The following is a 19,972-nucleotide window of genomic DNA, read 5'->3' on the forward strand; positions in this document are numbered from 1 at the left end:
TGAACCTACTTGCACCTGGGATGTTCTGAGGGGAGAAATCTGACCCTTAAATGGGTTCCAATTGCCCATTAACCATCCCCCAACAAAACTGACAGGACAGGAAGGAAACAGCCCAGAGAGGAGATCAGTGTAATGCTGAGATTTCAGCAGATACCCAGCACTTCGCAGGCCAGGCCCCAACTCCTGGCAATCAGTGTAGCTGCACTGTTCTCACTGGAGCTGCCCGGCTTTACACACACAGGGGATCTGGCCCTGTGTACCCAAAACGCTGGCCAGATACCAGTGATTATCCCCTTTGGAAAAGGCTCAGAGTCCCGTGTGTCTGTTGGTAGGTGTGAGCAGGTGTCTGCTCCTTGGGGCGTCTCGCTGTCTGAGTGTCTTTGTGGGTGAGTGGGGGCATGAGTGGGGGACACTCAGCATGTGTCTGTGTGGGTGACTGGGAGTGTGTTTATGTCTGTGTGTAGCTCTTAAGCTCTCACCTGCAGGGTACAGAGGCTGCTCCCAGGTGTCCAGTCTCCAGTGTAAAGTCTCCGGTGCTTCCCTCTTCTATTCTGGAACCAAATCCGGATCTGGAATTGGAGAGAGGAGGGAATGAAGGAGCTGCTGGCAGAGAAAGAACCTCAGGGACCCCTCGATGTCTGTCCCTTTTACTCTCCCTCGTGCCCTCCTCTTGGGAGGCTTTGCAAAATCCTGTTCCCCTCCCCAGGCCTTGAGAAGAAGAGAAGAGATGTGTGTATATCAGCAGATCTCGATAGACCTGAATGATGGGAGGAAGGGACAGAGGGAAGGATCCCTCACGGCTGCCTGGTTGCATGAAAGATTCTCACCACCCCAGAGCCTTTCCCCTGCTCCCTCCAGGTCACAGAGACTGTCTTCCCAGCCCCAGTACCTCCAGACCCACTGTTAGCACCTCTCAGAGCGACAGAGACCCCAGCACCACTCCACTTCCTCCAACCTCTGCCATGGTTCCGTATTGTGCCCTGGCTGTAGAAACCACAGAAGGCAAATTGTCCCTTAGGCAGAGAGAGGATCAACCAGAGCCCCAGAGTGAGGGGCTGGCCATACCTGTTGGTAGGTGAGTCCCGTCATCCCCGACAGCATTTCAGCCTGAGGCAGGCTGGGATATTTCTCTCGATGGAAGAAGGACTCCAGGATGTGCAGCTGATTCCAGCTGTACAAGTTCCTCTTCCTCTTCCTCCACTTCCTCTGCTGCTCTCCGCACTGACCGTGGGGGGGATCCGTGTTGGAGGTAGCAGCTATCACACGGGTGCCAGCAGCAATGGACGGAACCCGGGGCAAAGCCATGCATCCCTCTCTGGGGTCGACCCCTGCTGTAAATCCAAAGAAAGAAGAGAGGAGAAGGCTCAGAGGAAGGAGCAAACCCCAGGGAGGCAGAGGGACTGCCTAGGGGGCGTGAGGAGGCAGAGACGGTTCAGGGTAAAGGGCGATGGGGCTAAGCAAAACTCTCGTTCCAGGCTGGGGGGCAGGAATCGTTCCCTCCCAGTGGGCATCTGTTCGACTGAGGAACAGACTCCCTGCGGCAAATGGTGGGAGCCCATTGTACAGTCAATTAGAGAGAGGACAGGGCAAAGTCCTGCAGAGCAGACTGAGCCTCAGCCCCACAGAGCGATGCTGCCAGAACAGCCCTGAGCAAGACCCCTGCATTGGCCCCCAGCTCCCGTCCTGACAACCAGCCCCTCAATAGCTCACCTGGATCATGCCGGCATGGTCCCGCTCTAGCCACCAGTCCATCCATGGAGCCGCCCGGCCCCAGGGAGAGGGGCTGGCTACCACCACCGCTGCTGTTGCTGTCGAGATGTGCTGGGTCGAGCACGAGCGGGATGAGCTCCCAGAGCTCTGGAGTCATGGCTGCAAAGGCTTCCTGCAGCTCCGGGGCAGAGTCCATGTCCCCTCTTGGGCGCTCTGCTGCTCTCCTCTTCTCAGGCCCTTTATACCCTGCCAGCAGCCCATTGTCCTCCTCACTGGGGAGGGGCCAAGGGGCCCCATCAAAGGGCTATTTCAAATGACTTCTCCAATGGCCCAGGCCGCTGGCTGGGGAGGCTGAGTAACCCCAGCCCAGCGGGGAGCCATCCCAGGGAACAGGTGATGCAGTCACTCCCCAAGCCCTGGCCCGGGCCACTCTCGGGGGCTAAGATGTCAGGGGTTTGGAGGCAGCAAGGGGGAGTCCCTGGCTTCAGTTTCCACCCCTCAATGCTCAGCCATTATAATACGTTCATTGTTTCATGGGTTCATTGTTCAGCTGTGGGCAGGGAGCACTTTGCGCCCAGGGCCACAGCGCATTCCTGGAGATCCAGGTGGCCCCAATACCAGGCTCCAGCCGCCAGCGGGGCTCTCCCGATGCTTGGGGGCAGGGGTGCGGGACACGCCCGGAGCCTGCGCTAGTGACCCGAGCACACGCTGCGTGTGCATCTCCCCAGGACGCGCAGGGGCTGGCTGGCTGCGGGCCGGAGCCATCTCCTCTGGTGCGCCGGAGCCCGCCGCGCTGCCGGCGCCCGTCAGCACCATGGCCAGGGGATCGCGCGGCAGCTCTGGCTGCGGGATCCCGGACCTGGGGGTGCGTGCGGGAGAGTCCCTGGGCCAGGCCACAGGGCGGTCCCCATAGCACCGCTCGGCCAGCCTCGCCCGGACACCGTGAAGCCGGGCCGGGACCTGATGTGTCTCGTCACCGCTGCGTTCCTAGCTCCCAGGCAGCAGAGCCTCTGCAGCTCTGCGCCAGCACCGGACCCCACTGCCTGGCGGGGCCTGCCCGAATGTCACTCCGGGCCAGGCTTTCACCACACTGCCGGGCTGCCACCCACATCCCTTCATCTCACCCCCAGAGGCCACGGTCTTGTACTCAGGTCTGTGTCTGTTACACCCAAGGGATGCTGACCATCTGGGGGCATGCAGAGGGCAGTGCGTTCAAATACTGATTACAAATGGTTCTGAAAAAGTGTCCCGAGGCGGCTCTTCTGCCATACTGGGGATGGTCAGAGCTCAGGGAATGCAGCTCCCATTTGATTCCACGAGAAAACCAGGGCTACCATGCAGGAAGGTAACTTATGTCACTCTTATTTCAGCAATGGAAAAACCTCTGCAATATCCATGACATTTTACATTACGCATGAAATAAATGCATTAAACTACGTCTTTAATTTTCTGTACAGTTCAGTGTCATGAACACAAGATCCCTTTTCTAGCAATGCAGCTTCCCTGTCATTCCACGGACAGTTATTCCTGGACAGAAGGACAATCAAATTAGCACATAAAGGAATCACTCGTTCAATGTCCGTTACAGCTTTTGTTGAATTGTGCCTGACCTGATCATTGATCCAATCACATAAACACCTGTGCACATTGCAGTGGAAGCTATTTTTACACTCAAATACCCCACCTTACTAGGAAGGAATTTAGGTTACCAAATCAAGTACTGGACATTTACTAAATGCAGGACTTGTGATTGACTGTGCAACCTTAATTTAGGTCCTTTGTGCATATGCGTTATGATACCGTCTTTGTTTGACCATATCATTTTTTGCACACTGGACCTACAAGTAAATGTACTAAATGTAGACCAGGCTTTTTGTTTGTTAAGGTCACACAATTCAACATTACTTATTAGATACTTAGTGCACTGGGTGGACAGTGCTCAGGCAGTTAGTGAGTGCAGTATTTCTTGAGATCCACATAATCCAATGTGTGCCCCCAAATCTTATTCAGACTAACTGTTGGAATATCTGAACCTGACAGACATTAAGGGATTTACCCTCACAACTATCCTATGAGCAGCAGTGTATCATTATTCCATTTTCTAGATGGGAACAGAGGCAGAGGGAGGCCAGAATTTGTAAATGTCTCTCCTAATAGTAAGTGTCCAACCTGAAACATCTACAGTCTGTTTTTTTTCAGAATACTTGGCATCTGATATCACTTTTTACACCAGAGTCCGGTACAGACATGAACTAATTAATTCTGGAGAGATGCAGGGCCAATATTATCATCCCTATTTTATAGGTGAGGAGACTGAGGCAGAAAGACAAAGTGACTTGCTCCAGGCCATACAGTGAATCAGTAATGGCACCAGGTTTAGAACTCACTCCTCTGGGCTGCCTATACTGCCACAGGTCCTGGGGATCCACAACTTGCTCTGAGTTCAGGTCAGTGCCTCTGAAAATCAGGCATCTGCACAGGATCTATGGACACCTGTTGAACGAAGCAACTGCATAACGGAGCAAGGAAAAGGGAGCCGAGAATGTCTTTTGGAAATGGATGGGAATCCCATATGAGAAGGATGCACTGTGGTTAAGACACAAATCTGAATCCTGGTTCAGTGACTGTCACTCTATGAAGACCTGGGTCATATCATTGCTTCACTTCACCATCTGTAAAACCAGGGTAAAGCACTGTGAGATCTGCAGGTGAAATGTGCAATAGAGAGTTTGCACAAAACCTAAGGGGAAAATTCTACCTTGACCCTGGAAGTTCCTGACTAATTTTCAGCCTCATTGACCTTTATTTATCTATTTTGTTGGGTAGTGATAGTAGGGTGCATACTGGGAACTGGGCTACACCATAACTATGGAACTACTGTCCCCCCTTCAGTTTAAGGATTCAATTCAGTGAGATGCTGAGCCCCCTAAATTTGCATTGTAGTTAACTTTGGGGATGGGGGTTCATGGTTCCCCCCAACACCTCAATAGCATTTTCTACCTGATTTCCCACACTCACTCTTTTCCCTCAGCCCACCACCAGCTCCCCCCATATCTAGCTGTCTACTAACAGTTTGCTCAGTTAGACCTAAAAACTATTCAACTGAAAATCTGGCCCCATTGAGGTGTCGCAAGTTGGATACACAAAATATGAGGCTCATAATATCACTAGTAAGTTTTTAACCTTACATCATATTGTTTTGTAGCATTGAGGTCACACAGTTAAAAGGAGTTCAGACACCACAGTGATATGGGATAAAATCATGGACAGAGAGACAGAAAATCAATGTAGGCAATGCAAAAATTCAGGCTCCTTCAGCAATAGCTCAGCGATATAAATAAAATGTGTTTCCTGTTCTTTATGTTGTTTGGTACATTTCTCTTTATTATGTGGTTAAATATACATTAAAACAATCCAACATTTATTTACTTAGATAAGAAAAATTGAGAGAAAAAGGAAAACCTCTTCTGTGCATAAATCTGAACAGCCATAACCACCTTTGGTGCCATCCTCTTTTTGACTGAACACATCATTTTAGTCATTAAGGCTGGGGTTTTCTAAATCATTGAAGAGACTTGGCAGAGCAAGTCCTATTGACTGTCTGTGAGCCTCTTTTTTTTAAAGTAACTTGAACCATTCAAAAATTGCATCCTGAAGCTATCAGATATGACTCTGCTCCTGATTCTGGTCTAATAAATGAACAAAGTGTAAATGAATCCCCAGTGAAGTTTCTCTGGAGTTTACACAGATCTGTTTTAGAGCAGAATCTGGGCACTGCATTTCAAGAAAGATCTGGAGAAACTGGAGAGGGTCCAGAGAAGAGTAACAAGAATGATTACAGGTCTAGATAACATGACCTATGAAGGAAGGCTGAAAGAATTGGGATTGTTTAGTTTGGAAAAGAGAAGACTGAGAGTGGACATGATAGCAGTTTTCAGGTATCTAAAAGGGTGTCATAAGGAGGAGGGAGAAAACTTGTTCACCTTAGCCTCTAAGGATAGAACAAGAAGCAATGGGCTTAAACTGCAGCAAGGGAGGTTTAGTTTGGACATTAGGAAAAAGTTCCTAACTGTCAGGGTGGTTAAACGCTGGAATAAATTGCCTAGGGAGGTTGTGGAATCTCCATCTCTGGCGATATATAAGAGTAGGTTAGATAAATGTCTATCTGGGATGGTCTAGACAATATTTGGTCCTACCATGAGAGCAGGGGACTGGACTCAATGACCTCTCGAGGTCCCTTCCAGTCCTAGAATCTATGAATACATAGTGAGAATGTCTGGAATTATGCGGTTATTTTGTTAATTTAAAAAAGCAGCATTACCACTCATAACCTTGTGTGCTGAGGTTATCATGGTATGGGGATGCCTTTAGCATAGTTTCGAGAAATATGGCACTGCCTTTTGTCCTATGTCTCCAAATATTTCCTACAACTGAAATTGGGGGTTAACACGGAGCATGGGGAAAGCCTTTTGCTAGTCCAGGAACATTTGTGATGTGCCAAGGAAGATCTACAACAAAGGAACAGCTGCTTTGTCAAACACCAGGATATCTGTGAAATTGCTCAGCCAGTTCAGTACCACACTGGCATTGCAGAGACAAGAACATATTTTGGTTTGCCATGTCACAGAGGAGTGATAGCTGGACCTTTTTATACACCATTATTACATTGCATAGCTGTCAGGAACAGTATGAGCTATGTTATGTCTCAGCATCATAGTGCTGGCACTACAGAATGTAATCCTGTCATATTTTGACACAGCCTGTTGCACTGCCATGACAGTGACCCACCATCCCACTGTGCTATCACAGCATCACTGTGCTGACATCACACAGACGTGCAACCACCTTGTCCTCAGTGCAGTAGCTGGTTGAAGCACTCTAGTGCTGACATTATGTAGAGGACTAGCACTGTGATCTACACAGTGTCATTGCACTGACATCTGACAGAAGTGTGAGCCACTTGTCACAGTTCAGGACAATGATACCTGTATTTTCCCTCTATGGCCAGTAAGGCCACTCACTCTGGCTCCTCAACCATCACCTCTCTTGGGTGGGGACCCTCATCTTTCTCCATCCTGACCACGGCTTTTCCAGGCTGCATAGCTCCCAGCCTATACTGTAACCTCCTCAGCAAATTCAGAATGCTTAATCTGGTCTGCTTTACTTTTCTCCCCAGAGATGGTAAACAGTGCAATTGCCACAGTTAAGCTGGCACACAGCTCTTTATAAGCAAGCACATTTAGTCTTAAGGTAAAAGCATCACAAAGCAAACATTTTAAAACAACAGAAGAACCTAAACACATACTAATACATTTACTAGAGATAACCCCCCAACTCCAACAAGGGCTGTGGCCAGTGAACAGTCCTTCAAACCCCACCCAGGGTTTTCCTGGTGGAACCAAGTTCATGACAGCTTTTTCTCAGAAATAGTATTTCCATGAGTAAATCAGTTACACCTTTGAAGTTTGTCTTTGAACTGTTATCATGTAACTGTGCAAAGCAGACAAAAGATCCCGTCTCAGGGCAAAGCTTTGAAGGCTTAGTCCTTAAGTGCAGGGTTGCAATCCCCTCCTTCCCAGTATTCCCTAGGTATTCCTCTTCACACATATTGCTCCAAAAGATCAGTTGCATCTGCTACATTGTTCAGCATCATCTTTTGAAGCCCACAGTACTTCCCAGAGAATGCATTAATTCTGTCTTCCTCCTAAGGAATTTCCAGCCAATCTCAGAATAATACATGACTATTTGCATTTTATAATACAATGAACTCCTAACATATTGAAACTTTATTCAGTAAGGTTTAACTTAATTCAATAAAATTGTCTAGGAAAGGGATTCTCAACCTTTTTCTTTCGGAGTCTCCCCCCCCCCCCAACATGCTATAAAGGGCTCTGGGCTCCAGGCTTCAGTCACTGGGTGTGGGGGAGATTTAGGACTTTAGCCCTCTGGGGTGCTGAGGCTCAGGGCTCTGGGCTTCTGCTGCCAGGTGGGGTAGGGTGGGGGATTGGGTATAGGTGTAGTTTGACTTCTATTGAGGGGGAAGGGGCCAGTGGGGTTCAGGACAGCTCTGTATGGCAGAGCCCCAGGAGGGAGTGCTACCTCCACCCCCTAACTCTGCTCAGCAGGCCATCCAGCCTCTCTGGGTTGGGGGGAGTGCAACCAAAATTATAACTCAAATGGGGGGCTGGGATCAGTTAAAAAAGTTTGAAAACTGCTCAGGGTGCAGGAAGGGAGGTAACTAGGGGCTGCGTGCAGGAAGGGAGTAGCTCAGGGTGCAGGGAGAGGGGTAGCTGGGGCTATATGTGGACAGGGGTAGCTCAGGGTTCAGGTAAGAGGTAGCTAGGGGTTGTTTGTGGGCAGGAGGTAGCTCAGGGTGCAGGTAGGGATTAGCTAGGGGCTCTGTGAAGGCAGGAGGTAGCTCAGGTGCAGGGAGAGGGATAGCAAGGGGTTGTGTGCCAAAGGAGGTTCCTCCCTGAGGTTGTTGCTCCCTGAGGGCTTTGCTGGCCCCAGAGCTGGGTCTTCCCACCCAGGCAGCTCTTACCGGCTGTGTGAGAAGTGAAAGGGGTACTCCAGTGGGAATTCTGCACCACTGTGTGGGCGCATAATCAATGAGCTGTGCATATTTTTAATTTTTTTGGCAGCAAAAACTATCTGCTGAAAAGTTCCACTTTTTGCCTACCAGAGGGCGGTGTGGCAATAGAACACAACAGCAGCTCCCAGCAGAAGATAACTTCTGCAGTTCCACCTTTTGCCACTAGAGGGCGCTGTGATGATCGAACACAGCAGTCTCTCCCAGCCAGCTAGGGAAGAGAAAGAGCCTGCAGAGCCTTCTTCACAGTGCCTGTTGGGCCAAGTCAGGAGACAGGGGCTATGGGGAGACAGCCAGTCTGGGGTGACTGGGGAGTCAGACAGGGGCTCATAAGGGCTAGTGGGTGAGGAAAGACTGGGGAAGGGGCTGAATGGGAGTGAAGGCACAGAGCCATGGGGGGAGGAGGCACAGGGCCATACAGTGATAGGGGAGTGGCTTAGTGGGGGCACAGAAACACATGGGAATGGGGGGATGCAGGGCCACATCGGGATGAGGGGTGTGGGTCCTTGCCTTGGGGAATGGAAATCCTGATTCTAATGGCTCAGACCTGATCCTTGGGGATGCACATGCTCTTTCCAGCTTGTGTTTGCTACAGAGTCAGATTCCATCTTCTGCCTCTAGTGAGGGCTGTGCTCAGACTGCAGGAGAGAAAACATGGCTCTCGGATATCCTCCATTGACTCCTCCACTCCCAAGGGACAAGACATATGGCTAGTATGACCCCTAATTTCTGCTGTTTAATCCACCCATTTCCCAGCCTCCCACCCTGTTTTATCTCCACTCCCTCCTATGGACATTACCCATTTCTCACTCCTCCCCACCAACACCCCCCAGCCTTCTGCAAAAAGTGCTGTAACTACAGCTCCAGCAACACAGTAAAAAGTTAAAGCCAGGAGTGGCTAGTACCTGAGATGCTGAGACCACAAAAATGGGTAGCAACTGGTCCTCTGCTTTCTTCCAATTTGCTGGGGACACAAACAAAGGGCTGGGATAGACTACATGGATGAAGTGAGAACAGACTCCAGAATCATCCCTCCCTCCCATCCCAAAAACTGACACACCTTTACCCGCATTCTTGGGAGCTCACTCTGCATTGGTCCACCTAAGAATATGTACCCTGATTTTCTCACAGAACATGTCACAATTCATGAGGGCCTAGGCTACTCTTTCTTCATCACCTGCCACCCTTGACCTCCACCCACCTTAATGGGCCAATTTAGAGTCCATTTGGACTCTCAACAGCTTAATAGATCTATAAAATATCAACAAACTCCCTTGAAGTCATTGAAGAAAAGACCCCCATGTTCACCAGTGCTCACTGCTTCCCTGTGCTGGATGCAAGGTCAAAGAACTGGGTAATGAAGCTACAGTTCTGTTCAAAAGCCCGTCGATACTGTAAAATGCCCTCTAGGCAAAGCCACAGCTGATAGCAAAGTCCTGACTTGAGACCACTTGGAGACCAGAACCCACCTAGTGACAATATCAAACCACACACCTAGCCACTGAAACAGCTGAAACCTGCAACAGCAAGTCCCAGGCAGATGCAAGTGGGGCTGAGAAGATGACGTTTTCTGTCTCGGCGTCTCAGTCTAGCTTTGCCATCAGGATCAGCAGAGGGAATTAGAACAGTTCTGCCAAAAAATGGTGTCCTTTCAGTGTCTGAAACAAGACATAAAACATGACAACCAGGGGGCGCCCCAAGGTCTTACCACTCCCTCAGCAAGTGGCCTGGTTTTGGCGGCACAGACCTGTCAGGCTTTTCCTGTACAGTTCCTCTGCCCTCAAGCTGCTATTTGCCAAGGGACCCATTTTCACACTATGTTCGGGGGCAGGATGTGCATAGCACCCCCCTTGTAATGAATATTCATAATACAGGCTTGTACACCACCGTTATAGCTGAGATCCCCCATCTGCCACCCCAAGGTATCCAGCCCCAGTGTAGCCTACTTCCCAGTGAAGGAGAACTGATCAGTTCCTACACCCTCCTCTCAAGCATATCATGCCACAGGTCCCTTTTCCAGCTGGAGAATCTACTCAGTGCTCACTCCCCGCCACAGACAAGACATAAGCCAGCATGACCCACTTCTCTCCTGCAGAAACTACCCAGCTTCCATGTGCACAGCACAAGCTCCATGAAGCCAGAACCTGGAAAGCTGAGAAGTTTCCCAGGCCCATATGCTGCTAGCCTGTTAGTGCAATGATGCTTGCTAAAGTAATTGCTGACTGGTGTGGGAAAGTGTCCTAACATGAAAGAAGAAATAAGACTGCCACACCTAGACACCTTTGGGAGAGGATTGCACGGTACCTCCATGAAAGTGTCATCCAGATCTCCCAGGAGCATTCAAGGGACAGCCCTGTGTACATGAACAAACTGCTCCCCCCCACCACACCTTTACAGGGGAATGAAAAGCAGACAATGCTACCTCTCTTTGTTGTACCACTGTCTTGTCTTGCAAGAGTAAATTAATGCAAAGCTGAAAGCTGCCCTGTTAAGCTTAGGGTACCATCACTATAATGGGAAATACATCTACACACTTATCCGAAGATCCTTCCACTACATCGGGCTCACCGTGCTCAACTGCCGGGACTGACTAGACTTTGGTGGAGTCTCAAACAATCCTGGCTTGTGGTATAGCTGGACCCCCATCAGATATTCCACATCTTCCCCCTTTTCCTCTTCCATCTCCTTCTTGTCCTCACTGTTCAGGCCACATGCCTGTGGGCTTGGGCACCTCAGAACTATCCATGGTGGTGGTGAGGTCTCCGTCGATGATGGCATGCAGTTCTTTGTAAAAGTGGCAGGTTTGTAGCATCGACTGATGGCATCCCTAGCATTCAGATATGCCTACCACAGTTCTGCTTTCACATGGCAATGCTGCTGGTCCCTGTGATACGCCTTCTGTGGCATTGCTCAAATGATCTGCTTGTAGATGTTGATGTTTCTATGGCTGGTTTGTAGCTATGCTTTCACAGTCTCTTCTTCCCACAGGCCTAGGAGATCCAATATCTCCTGTCTGTTCCAAGCTACATCTGGAGCATGTAGTCATCATGGTTGCACTGAACAATGGAGAACTGCTAGGTATGCCCACCAAGCTGAGCAATCAGGAAAAGGCATTTAAAAAATGTGTGGGGCTTTAAAAGAAAGAGGGGCCTTTCAGTGTATATGATCCCTGGGCAATGGAGTTCATAATTTTGACCACAGTGGGGCATTGTGGGATAGCTGCTGGAGGACTGTTAAAGTCAACATAGGTAATGCAGTGTCAACATACACTTGTGCTGTGTTGACCTCAGTATATTACTCCTGAGGGCATTCTGCACCAAAAACTTAAAAATTCTGCACACAATATTTTAAAATTCTGCAAATTTTATTTATTAAATAAATGTGGAGGCTCCAGCATGGCATTGGGGAGCACAGGCCACTGGCTGCACAGAGGTGATATATCACTGTGCAGCTCCCCTCACCCCCTAGGACACAGACTCAGCAGTGAGGCTGCATCCAACTCTGGTACAGCACAAGGACCAGGCCTGCCCCAGAAACACCCTAGGGCCCTGCCCCTCCATACCAGGTGCACCAGGTGTGGGCAGGCAGTCTTAGCAAGGCAGGATCCATGTGTGGAGGGGCTTAGTGTTGGGGGATTCAGGTGTGGGGGAGAGGGTTCTGTGTAGGGCAATCTGGATGATTGTGGGGGATCTGTGTGCAGATGGGATCTGGATGCACAGGGGCTTGTTGAAGGGTTCTGGGTGCAACAGTAATTGGAGTCTGCAGGGTGGTCCAAGTGAAGGTGGTTGGGGCTCAGCGAGGGGGGGTGTCTGGGTGTGAGGGGGATAGAGCTCAGAAGGGGGGGTCCAGATATTGGGGGAGAGGGGTAGGGATCCAGGTACAACTGGCTGGGGCTCGGTAGGGTGGGGATCTGGGCACGGGTGGTTCATTGGGGTGGCCCAGAGGCAGTGGGAGTGGGACTCATTGGGGGGGAGAGTTCTCGGTACGGGGGGGGGCTTGGCAGAAGAGTCTGGGGTATGAGAGGGTCTGGATGCACAGGGGTTGGATAGTGGGGGAACAGTTCCCTGTGCAGTGATCCCTCCCCTGGTAGCTAAGGAGCGATGGGTGCAGGAAGCATGGGGGAGTTTGCAGAGCTTCCTACAGCCAGGGGAGAAATGTGGGGGTGGGTCTGACATGGCCCCAGATGCCATGCAGGGAAGAGGAAGTCCCATCCTCCCCAGCCCTGCTGGGACTAGCAGCTGATCCCGGCACGGGGTAGGAGCCACCAGCCGGGTCTTCTCCAGTCTCATCCCCAGCCACACAGTGATGTACCTCTCTGCTGGCTGCCCTGGGCATCCAAAACATACTGCTGGGGAGGGTCACATGACCGCTTTTGTGGCTTCCCTTTGCTTCCCCATCAGAAAGTCATTTTTCTGTGGGGAAGCAAATAAATCTGTGGGAGGACAGAAATTCTGCACATATGCAGTGGCACAGATTTCCTCCAGGAGTAGTATATAGACCATAGCTCAATGCTGCTCAGGGAGGTGATGTTACTGCCTCAACCTCACTACATCCACCATGGTTCAATGCTGTTTGGGATGGTGGTGTTACTATGTCAGCATAATGGGGCACTTACATAAGTAGGAGGCAAATTTAATTGTAAACACATGCACATGTAACCCACGCCTGCTGGGTGGGTGCTCTGTCCCCCTCTAGGGGCACCTAGACCACTTAGAGATTAATCAGAGTGTGACAGCCTTGGTTAAGATCCATGTGACTTTTAGCTCATGCAGTAGAGGCTCATGCATTTAGCTCCAGAAGTTCCAGGTTTGATCCTGCTCAACAACGGGAGTCTATTGGTGTTACACACAGCTAGGTTGATGCAAGGCAGCTTATGTCGACCTAACTTTGTAGTGTAGACCAGGCCTATATAATAAGATTCCAGGATTGTCACTGTGTATATGTCATTCTGAACCCCCCAGAATGTCTGTTGGATCAGTGTGAAGTGAGGGAAACATCTACAAGCATGGCTGAGAGCTCTTTTTGCTCAGAATATTGCCAGGTTCAACTATTATGGGGATTCATGATCTGTTACTGTCCAATTTTTCATCTAATTTTTTGTCTAAGTTTTCATCCTCCCACAAAAGTCCCTGAACAACTCTCCCATCCCAGTGCTTACGCTCTCCTGTCACTTCTTTCCTCTTTTTTCTCCCTACAGGGGGAGGATTGGCTCTGAGGAATCCCAGGACTTCATCAACACCTGGCCTGTCTTTACTGTGCAGGAACCACTGAGGCAGCTGTAGCCCTCGGGAGGGCCAGATGGGGAATGAGCAATGAAAAGAGAGGAGGAATCGGCCTCACTACAGCAAGTTACAGCTGCGCATTCTGATTTTCTCCTTTGACAGCCAGATGCACCCAGACTAAGGTGCGATCACTGTGCTGGCCCAGGTCCTGGCCCTCACTGAGAAACAGGTAAAAACCAGCCTCTGCTGATGGGGAATCTCTTTCCACTCTCTGTTTCCCCTAGTCAGGGCAAATGCTGATGCTGTAGCAGTTCCTTTTAGGAAGGTCTTGGAGAGGGAAACGGGGACAGAGGAATTTCCAGGTTAAGGGAGGGATTCTCTTGAGCTAGGAAAGATCTCTTTCAGGCTGAGCTGGAGGGATGTGCGGGGTGGGGGAAGAATCTCTCCTTACCTTTCTTATTTTTTAATAACTCTCACAGCTTACTTTCTGGTGTTTAAATCTCTCCCAAAACTCAGCATAAAATATGACACTGTCCCTCTTGGCAGGGGATGGAGTGAGGGTAATTGGGAGAGGGAAGGAGAAATAGAGGTAGGGCCTTCTTAAGATCTCTCCTCCATCAGCATCTCCTTCATCCCTTTCCTTCTGCCCTTCCAGGTGAGAATGTGATTCCACAATCAGCGGAAGCAACACAGGAAGTGCTGTCATGGAGCTGGAGCCAGGAACTGCTTCTATATCAGGATGGTGAGTCTGCAGGCTCTAGTCACAGAGACTCACCAGCATGGGCTTGCACGCTGAGACCCGAAGGGAAAGACTCCCTCCTCCAATACACACTGTGATAAACTCAGGACAGAGGACTGCAAGGCAGGGGGAGGGTAGAAAATAGTCCCAGAAGGTAAAAAGGCCCTCCTCCCTATCAACTGAGGAGGGGTGACTACAGGTTCACCTGAGAAGAGGGTGACCAGAGATCAATTAGGATCAGCTGAGAGGGAGTTACCTGAGATCAGTTAGGATCAGCTGATTCCAACTAAGGGCTGTCTGAGACCTTTTTAAACCTTCCCCTGCTGGGAAATGAGGGAGAGAGAGAGAAAGAGTCAAGCTGCCAGTAGGTAAGGAGCAGCAAGACAGTGAGCTTTCACCAGGAGGGGAAGCTGCATTCCCTCCCATAAGGGAGAAAAACAGGTTCTAAAGACAGGCTGAAAGAAGGAATGGACTGCTCAAGAGAAGGAATGGACTGCCCCTGTGCAGCCCAGAGGGACGATTTTACCCCAAGCCCATCTCACCAAGGCTAAAAACAGACTGAGAAGGTGCCTTGCTACATGTGGTGTTAGGGGTAGGATCATCTGAGTGAGACTTTGTGGCAAACCATCTCAGGGCAGGGAAAATCGCCCCCCTCCAAGAAGGAAAAAAAAAAAAGGAGGATGTAGGCGTTGGTGCAGGCCACTACGGCTCAACAAGAGGCTACTAGGGTTCAGATGGCTACTCAGCAGGAGTCAGTGTGAATACAGCAGGAGACGAATCATTTACTGATGAGCCAGGTGGCCCAGGATCGAGCCACCCTGCATGAGGTTCTGAACCAGCTAAAGGCCCTGACCACTCTGATGCACGGCCCCCATGGAACCTGGCCCCTGAGGGCAAGCAGCTACTTACAGAAGATAATGATGGACAATGACATAGAGGCATATCTCCTCGTGTTCTAGAGAATGGCCCTGCAGGAGGCCTGGCCCCAAGACCAGTAAGCCACTGTGCTTGCTCCTTTTCTGTATGGGGAGGTCCAGAAGGCGTATTTTGATATGACAACAGAAGCAGCTACAGATTATCCCCAGCTGAAGGTGGAGATCCTGGTGAGGTCTGGCGTGACAACAGCTATAAGGGCCCAGCAGTTCTATGAGTGGAAATATTGGGACAGCAAAGCGCCAAGGTCCCAGCTGTTTGACCTGGTTCACCTAGCCCAGAAGTGGCTGCGTGCCTAGATCCATGGCCCGAAGAAAATTGTGGAAGTCATAGTTTTGGACAGGTACATGACAGGGCTACCTCCAGACATACGAGGATGGGTCAGTCAAAATGATCCTTCCTCCTATGACGAGCAAGTTGCCCTCATAGAGAGACACCTAGTGGCCCAAGAACTTTCCTGGACCACTGGGGAAGGAATGCGCTGGAATAGGAGGCAAGTCTCTGTGCTGAGGGCCCAAGATGCGATAGTCCCAGGCAGAACTATAGAGACGAGGAAGGAGGCTGAAGAGCGGCCAGAGATCTCAGAGGGACTTGGGGACTGATGGAGGACTCGGGGGGTAAGGCTCAACAGCCCGAAAAATAGGGGGCTGCCTCGAGCAGGGTACCGATGTTATGCATGTGGAGAGATAGGGCATATAGCTTCCCAAAGCCCAAATCTAGAAGAGCCCATGATATAAGACCTGGGAGAACTAGGAGGACCCTGAGATCTAATAAATCTAGTAGGGGTTGCGATGGTCCCTCATAGGTATACTAGACCAGTTAAAATGAATGGCATAGAGACTACTGTGTTAGTGGACTTGGGAAGTGCGGTCATGCTTGTCTCGGGAAAGCTGGTCGGGCAGACCAACTATTCTGGGCCAAATGCCCATGAATATCCTGTGTACATGGGGATGTCAATTATTACCCAACCATCCCGGTAAAAATAGAAGTCCTGGGAAACCCCACTAAGGTGACAGTGGGGTGGTCCTGAAACTCCCATATCCAGTCCTCATAGGATGAGACTTCCCAGGGTTTGGCAGCCTACTCCCTGGAAAGGAGTCAGAAGAAGGTAATAATCACGAGAGCTATGGTATGACCTGGATACTTAGCAACCCCCTGGTCTTCCATGAATTTGCCCAGGGTTTATTCTCTCCCACTGGAAAGCCCAGGAAGACTTGATGAGAAAGGAGGGAAGATAAGAGGAGGGGAACGAGAATCTTGGCCCAGAACCAGAAGCCTACACTCCTGGGGAAAGAGTTAGCCCAACTGACAAGGGGACTATGCAGAGGGAGACAGAAATAGATCCCCCTGAGTTTGGGCAAATTGGACCTTCACTGGAGAATTTTGGACAGGATCAGGCCAATGAGCCAATATATAACAATATTTGCAAAGAAGTAGTTGAGGTGAATGGGGTCCCTGTGGAAGGGAGAGCCAAGAGCCCAGGGTCATATTATATGATGAAGAGGGATCCGCTATACAGAGTAGTCCAGGTCCAAGAGCAAGTAGTGGAACAGCTCTTAGTACTGCAGAAGGATCAGAGAAGTGTGATGGATCTAGCCCACAGCCATCTGTTCGGGGGCCATAAGGGGTAGATAAAACTCTCGATTGAATTCTACAGAGTTTTTTTGGCCCGGCATTTATGTGGCGGTCCAATGATATTGTGCCTCCTGTCCGGAATGCCAATTACATGGCCCTCGACCACACATAAGGGCCCCTTTGTTACCTCTGCTGATTATCCAAGTTCCATTTGAGCAAACAGCTATGGACCTAGTAGGCCCACAGGAGAAATCAGCCCAGGGCCATCAGCACAAACTGATTATGCTAGATTATGCCACCTGATACCCCAAGGCCGTACTCCTATGAAACACCACGTCCAAGACCATAGCTAAGGAATTAATCCATTTTTTTTCTAGAGTAGGGATATCCAAAGAGATCCTGATGGATCAAGGAACCCCCTTTGTCTAAATTAATGAAGGATTTGTGTGCAATGCTTCACATACGGACTGTAAGAACATCAGTCTATCACCTGCAGACCAATGGCCTCGTCGAACGCTTTAACAGAACATGAAACGAAAGGTGGTGAGCCAGGATGGGAAGAACTGAGACACCCTGCTGCCGTACCTAATATTTGCTATAAGGGAGGTTCCTTGGACTTCAGCTAGGTTTTTCCCATTCAAGCTGTTATATGGTCGCCACCCCCATGGTATATTGGACATTGCCAAAGAGAGTTAGGAACAACAGCCAAACTCAGGGAGAAATATCAAGCATGCATTGCAGATGAAAGACAGGATAGCCCAAGTCACGCCCCCATAGTGTGGAAACACATAGAGAGGGTGCAAGGGGCCCAGACATATTACAATCGCCGAGAAACAATCCAAAAATTCCAGGTGGGAGATTGGGTAATGGTGTTCGTACAGTGGAGAAGAAGCTCCTGGCTAGGTGGCAGGGGCCATACGAGATAATAGAAGCCATTGGAGAGGTCAACTATAAGGTGCAACAGGCTGGTTGCTGGAAGCTGGAACAGATCTATCATATAAACCTGTTGAAATCTTGGCAAGACAGAGAAGCTCATGTGGTCACTCTAGGGTTGCCACCTCCCCGAAAGCAACTGGTACGTCCAAGTGGGAACATCCCCGGAACTGACCCGTCCAATAAACTGAAGTGATCAACATGATCAAACACAATCAGGATGTATTCTCAGAAAAGCCAGGCAGGACTACCGAGATTCACCATCACATCTTCACAGAGCTTGGAGTGAAAGATGAATGTCAAGACATACCGGATCCCAGAGGTGAAAAAAGAAGAGATCAAGACAGAAGTCAGGAAAATGCTGAAGTTAGGAGTCATTGAAGTCTCATAGCCAATGGTCCAGTCCAGTTGTCCTAGTACCTAAGCCTGATAGCAGTATGAGGTTCTCCAATGACTTCTGAAAACTGAATGAAGTGTTCCAATTTGATGCGTATCCTCTACCTTAGATAGATGAGCTAATTGACAGACTGGGAAAAGCATGATTTTTGTCCTCCCTTGACCTGATCAAAGGTTATTGACAAATGCCGCTGGCCAATGCCAACAAAGAGAAGATGGCCTTTTCAACACCAAAAGGATTGTATCAGTACACTATTCTCCCTTTTGGTTTACATGGGGTTCCTGCAACTCTCCGACGACTCATGGACAAGCTGTTGCGTCCACATGGCAAGTATGCGGCTGCCTGTCTCAACATCATTATACATAGTCCAGACTGGGAGAGGCACTTGGAGAAGGTGGAAGCAGTCCTGGACACACTGAGGAAGGTGGGGCTAACTGCAAATCCCTCCAAATGCATGACTGGGCTAGCAGAAGCCAAATACCTCAGGTATATCATGGGGAGGGGCATGGTGAAGCCCCATCTGAACAAGTTAGAGGCAATACAGAATTGATCCCGACCAGTCTGGAAGAAACAGGTCAGAGCATTCCTGGGATTAACTGGATACTATAGGTGGTTCATCCCCCAACTTTGCCACCAGGGGCTGCCCGTTAACAGACCTAACAAAAGCCTGGAACCCAGACACAGTAAGATGGACCAGCGTGGCCGAGGCTTTTGCAGATCTGTGGTCTGCCCTCTGCACTGTCCCAGTGCTGGTAGCTCCAGACTTTGAGGAGTTTATGTTACAAACTGATGCCTTTGAGGTTGGGTTGGGAGCAGTCATTTTGCAAATGGTCAGAGAACACTCAGTCCTGTTTCTCAGTAGGAAACTCCTGCCCAGAGAATGTAAATACGCTGTAGTAGAGAAGGAATGCCTGGTGGTCAAGTGGGCCGTAGAAAGCCTTTGCTACTACCTACTTGGATGGAGGTTTACCCTCATCACGGATCACGCCCCTCTGAAGTGAATGCACCGAAACAAAGAAAGAAACAAAGGAGTAACAAGGTGGTTCCTGTCACTACAACCCTTCCCCTTCAGAGTACAACATAGGTATGGAATCAAGCATGGCAATGCTGATGGCCTGTCAAGGGTGCACTGTTTGCTGACCCAAGTAGCCCAACCCCATAGTGTTCAGTGGGGGTGAGGGGGGGATATGTGATAAACTCAGCAAAGATGGCTGCCTGGGGAGGGAGGGGGAAGAGAATAGAAAACAGTCCCAAAAGGTTAACAGGCCATCCTCCCTATCAACTGAGAAGGGGTGACTACAGGTCAATCAGGTTCATCTGAGAAGAGGGTTATCAGAGATCAATTAGGATCAGCTGAGAACAAGTTACCTGAGGTCAATAAGCATCAGCTGATTCCAACTAAGGGTTGCCTGAGACCTTTTTAAACCTTACCCTGTTGGGAGAAGAGGGAGAGAGAGTCAAGCTGCCAGTAGGTGAGGAGCCGCAAGACAGTGAGCCTCATGAGGAGGGGAGGCTGCATGCCCTCCTATAAGGGAGAAAAACAGGCCCTAAAGACTGGCTGAGAGAAGGACGGACTGCCCCTGTGCAGCCCAGAGGGACTATTTTACCCCAAGCCCATCTTACCAAGGCTAAAAACAACTGAGTTTGGTGAGACTGAGAAGGAGCCTTGCCACAACACATATAACTTTTTAGCTGCTGCCTGTATAAATGCATGTGGAGAAAGAGAGAACTAACACGTCTAGAGGCTGTACTGATGCCAGCCCCTTTGCAGTTTCCTAAGATGGAGTCTGTCTGCTAAACTACATAAGTGTGAGGCCATGTGGCCTAGAAGCTTAAGGCAATTTGAAACTGTTGTGGTAGGATGGTCCCTCAGG

This window comes from Gopherus flavomarginatus, chromosome 1 (genome assembly GCF_025201925.1).
Source record: "Gopherus flavomarginatus isolate rGopFla2 chromosome 1, rGopFla2.mat.asm, whole genome shotgun sequence".
NCBI lineage: Eukaryota > Metazoa > Chordata > Testudines > Testudinidae > Gopherus > Gopherus flavomarginatus.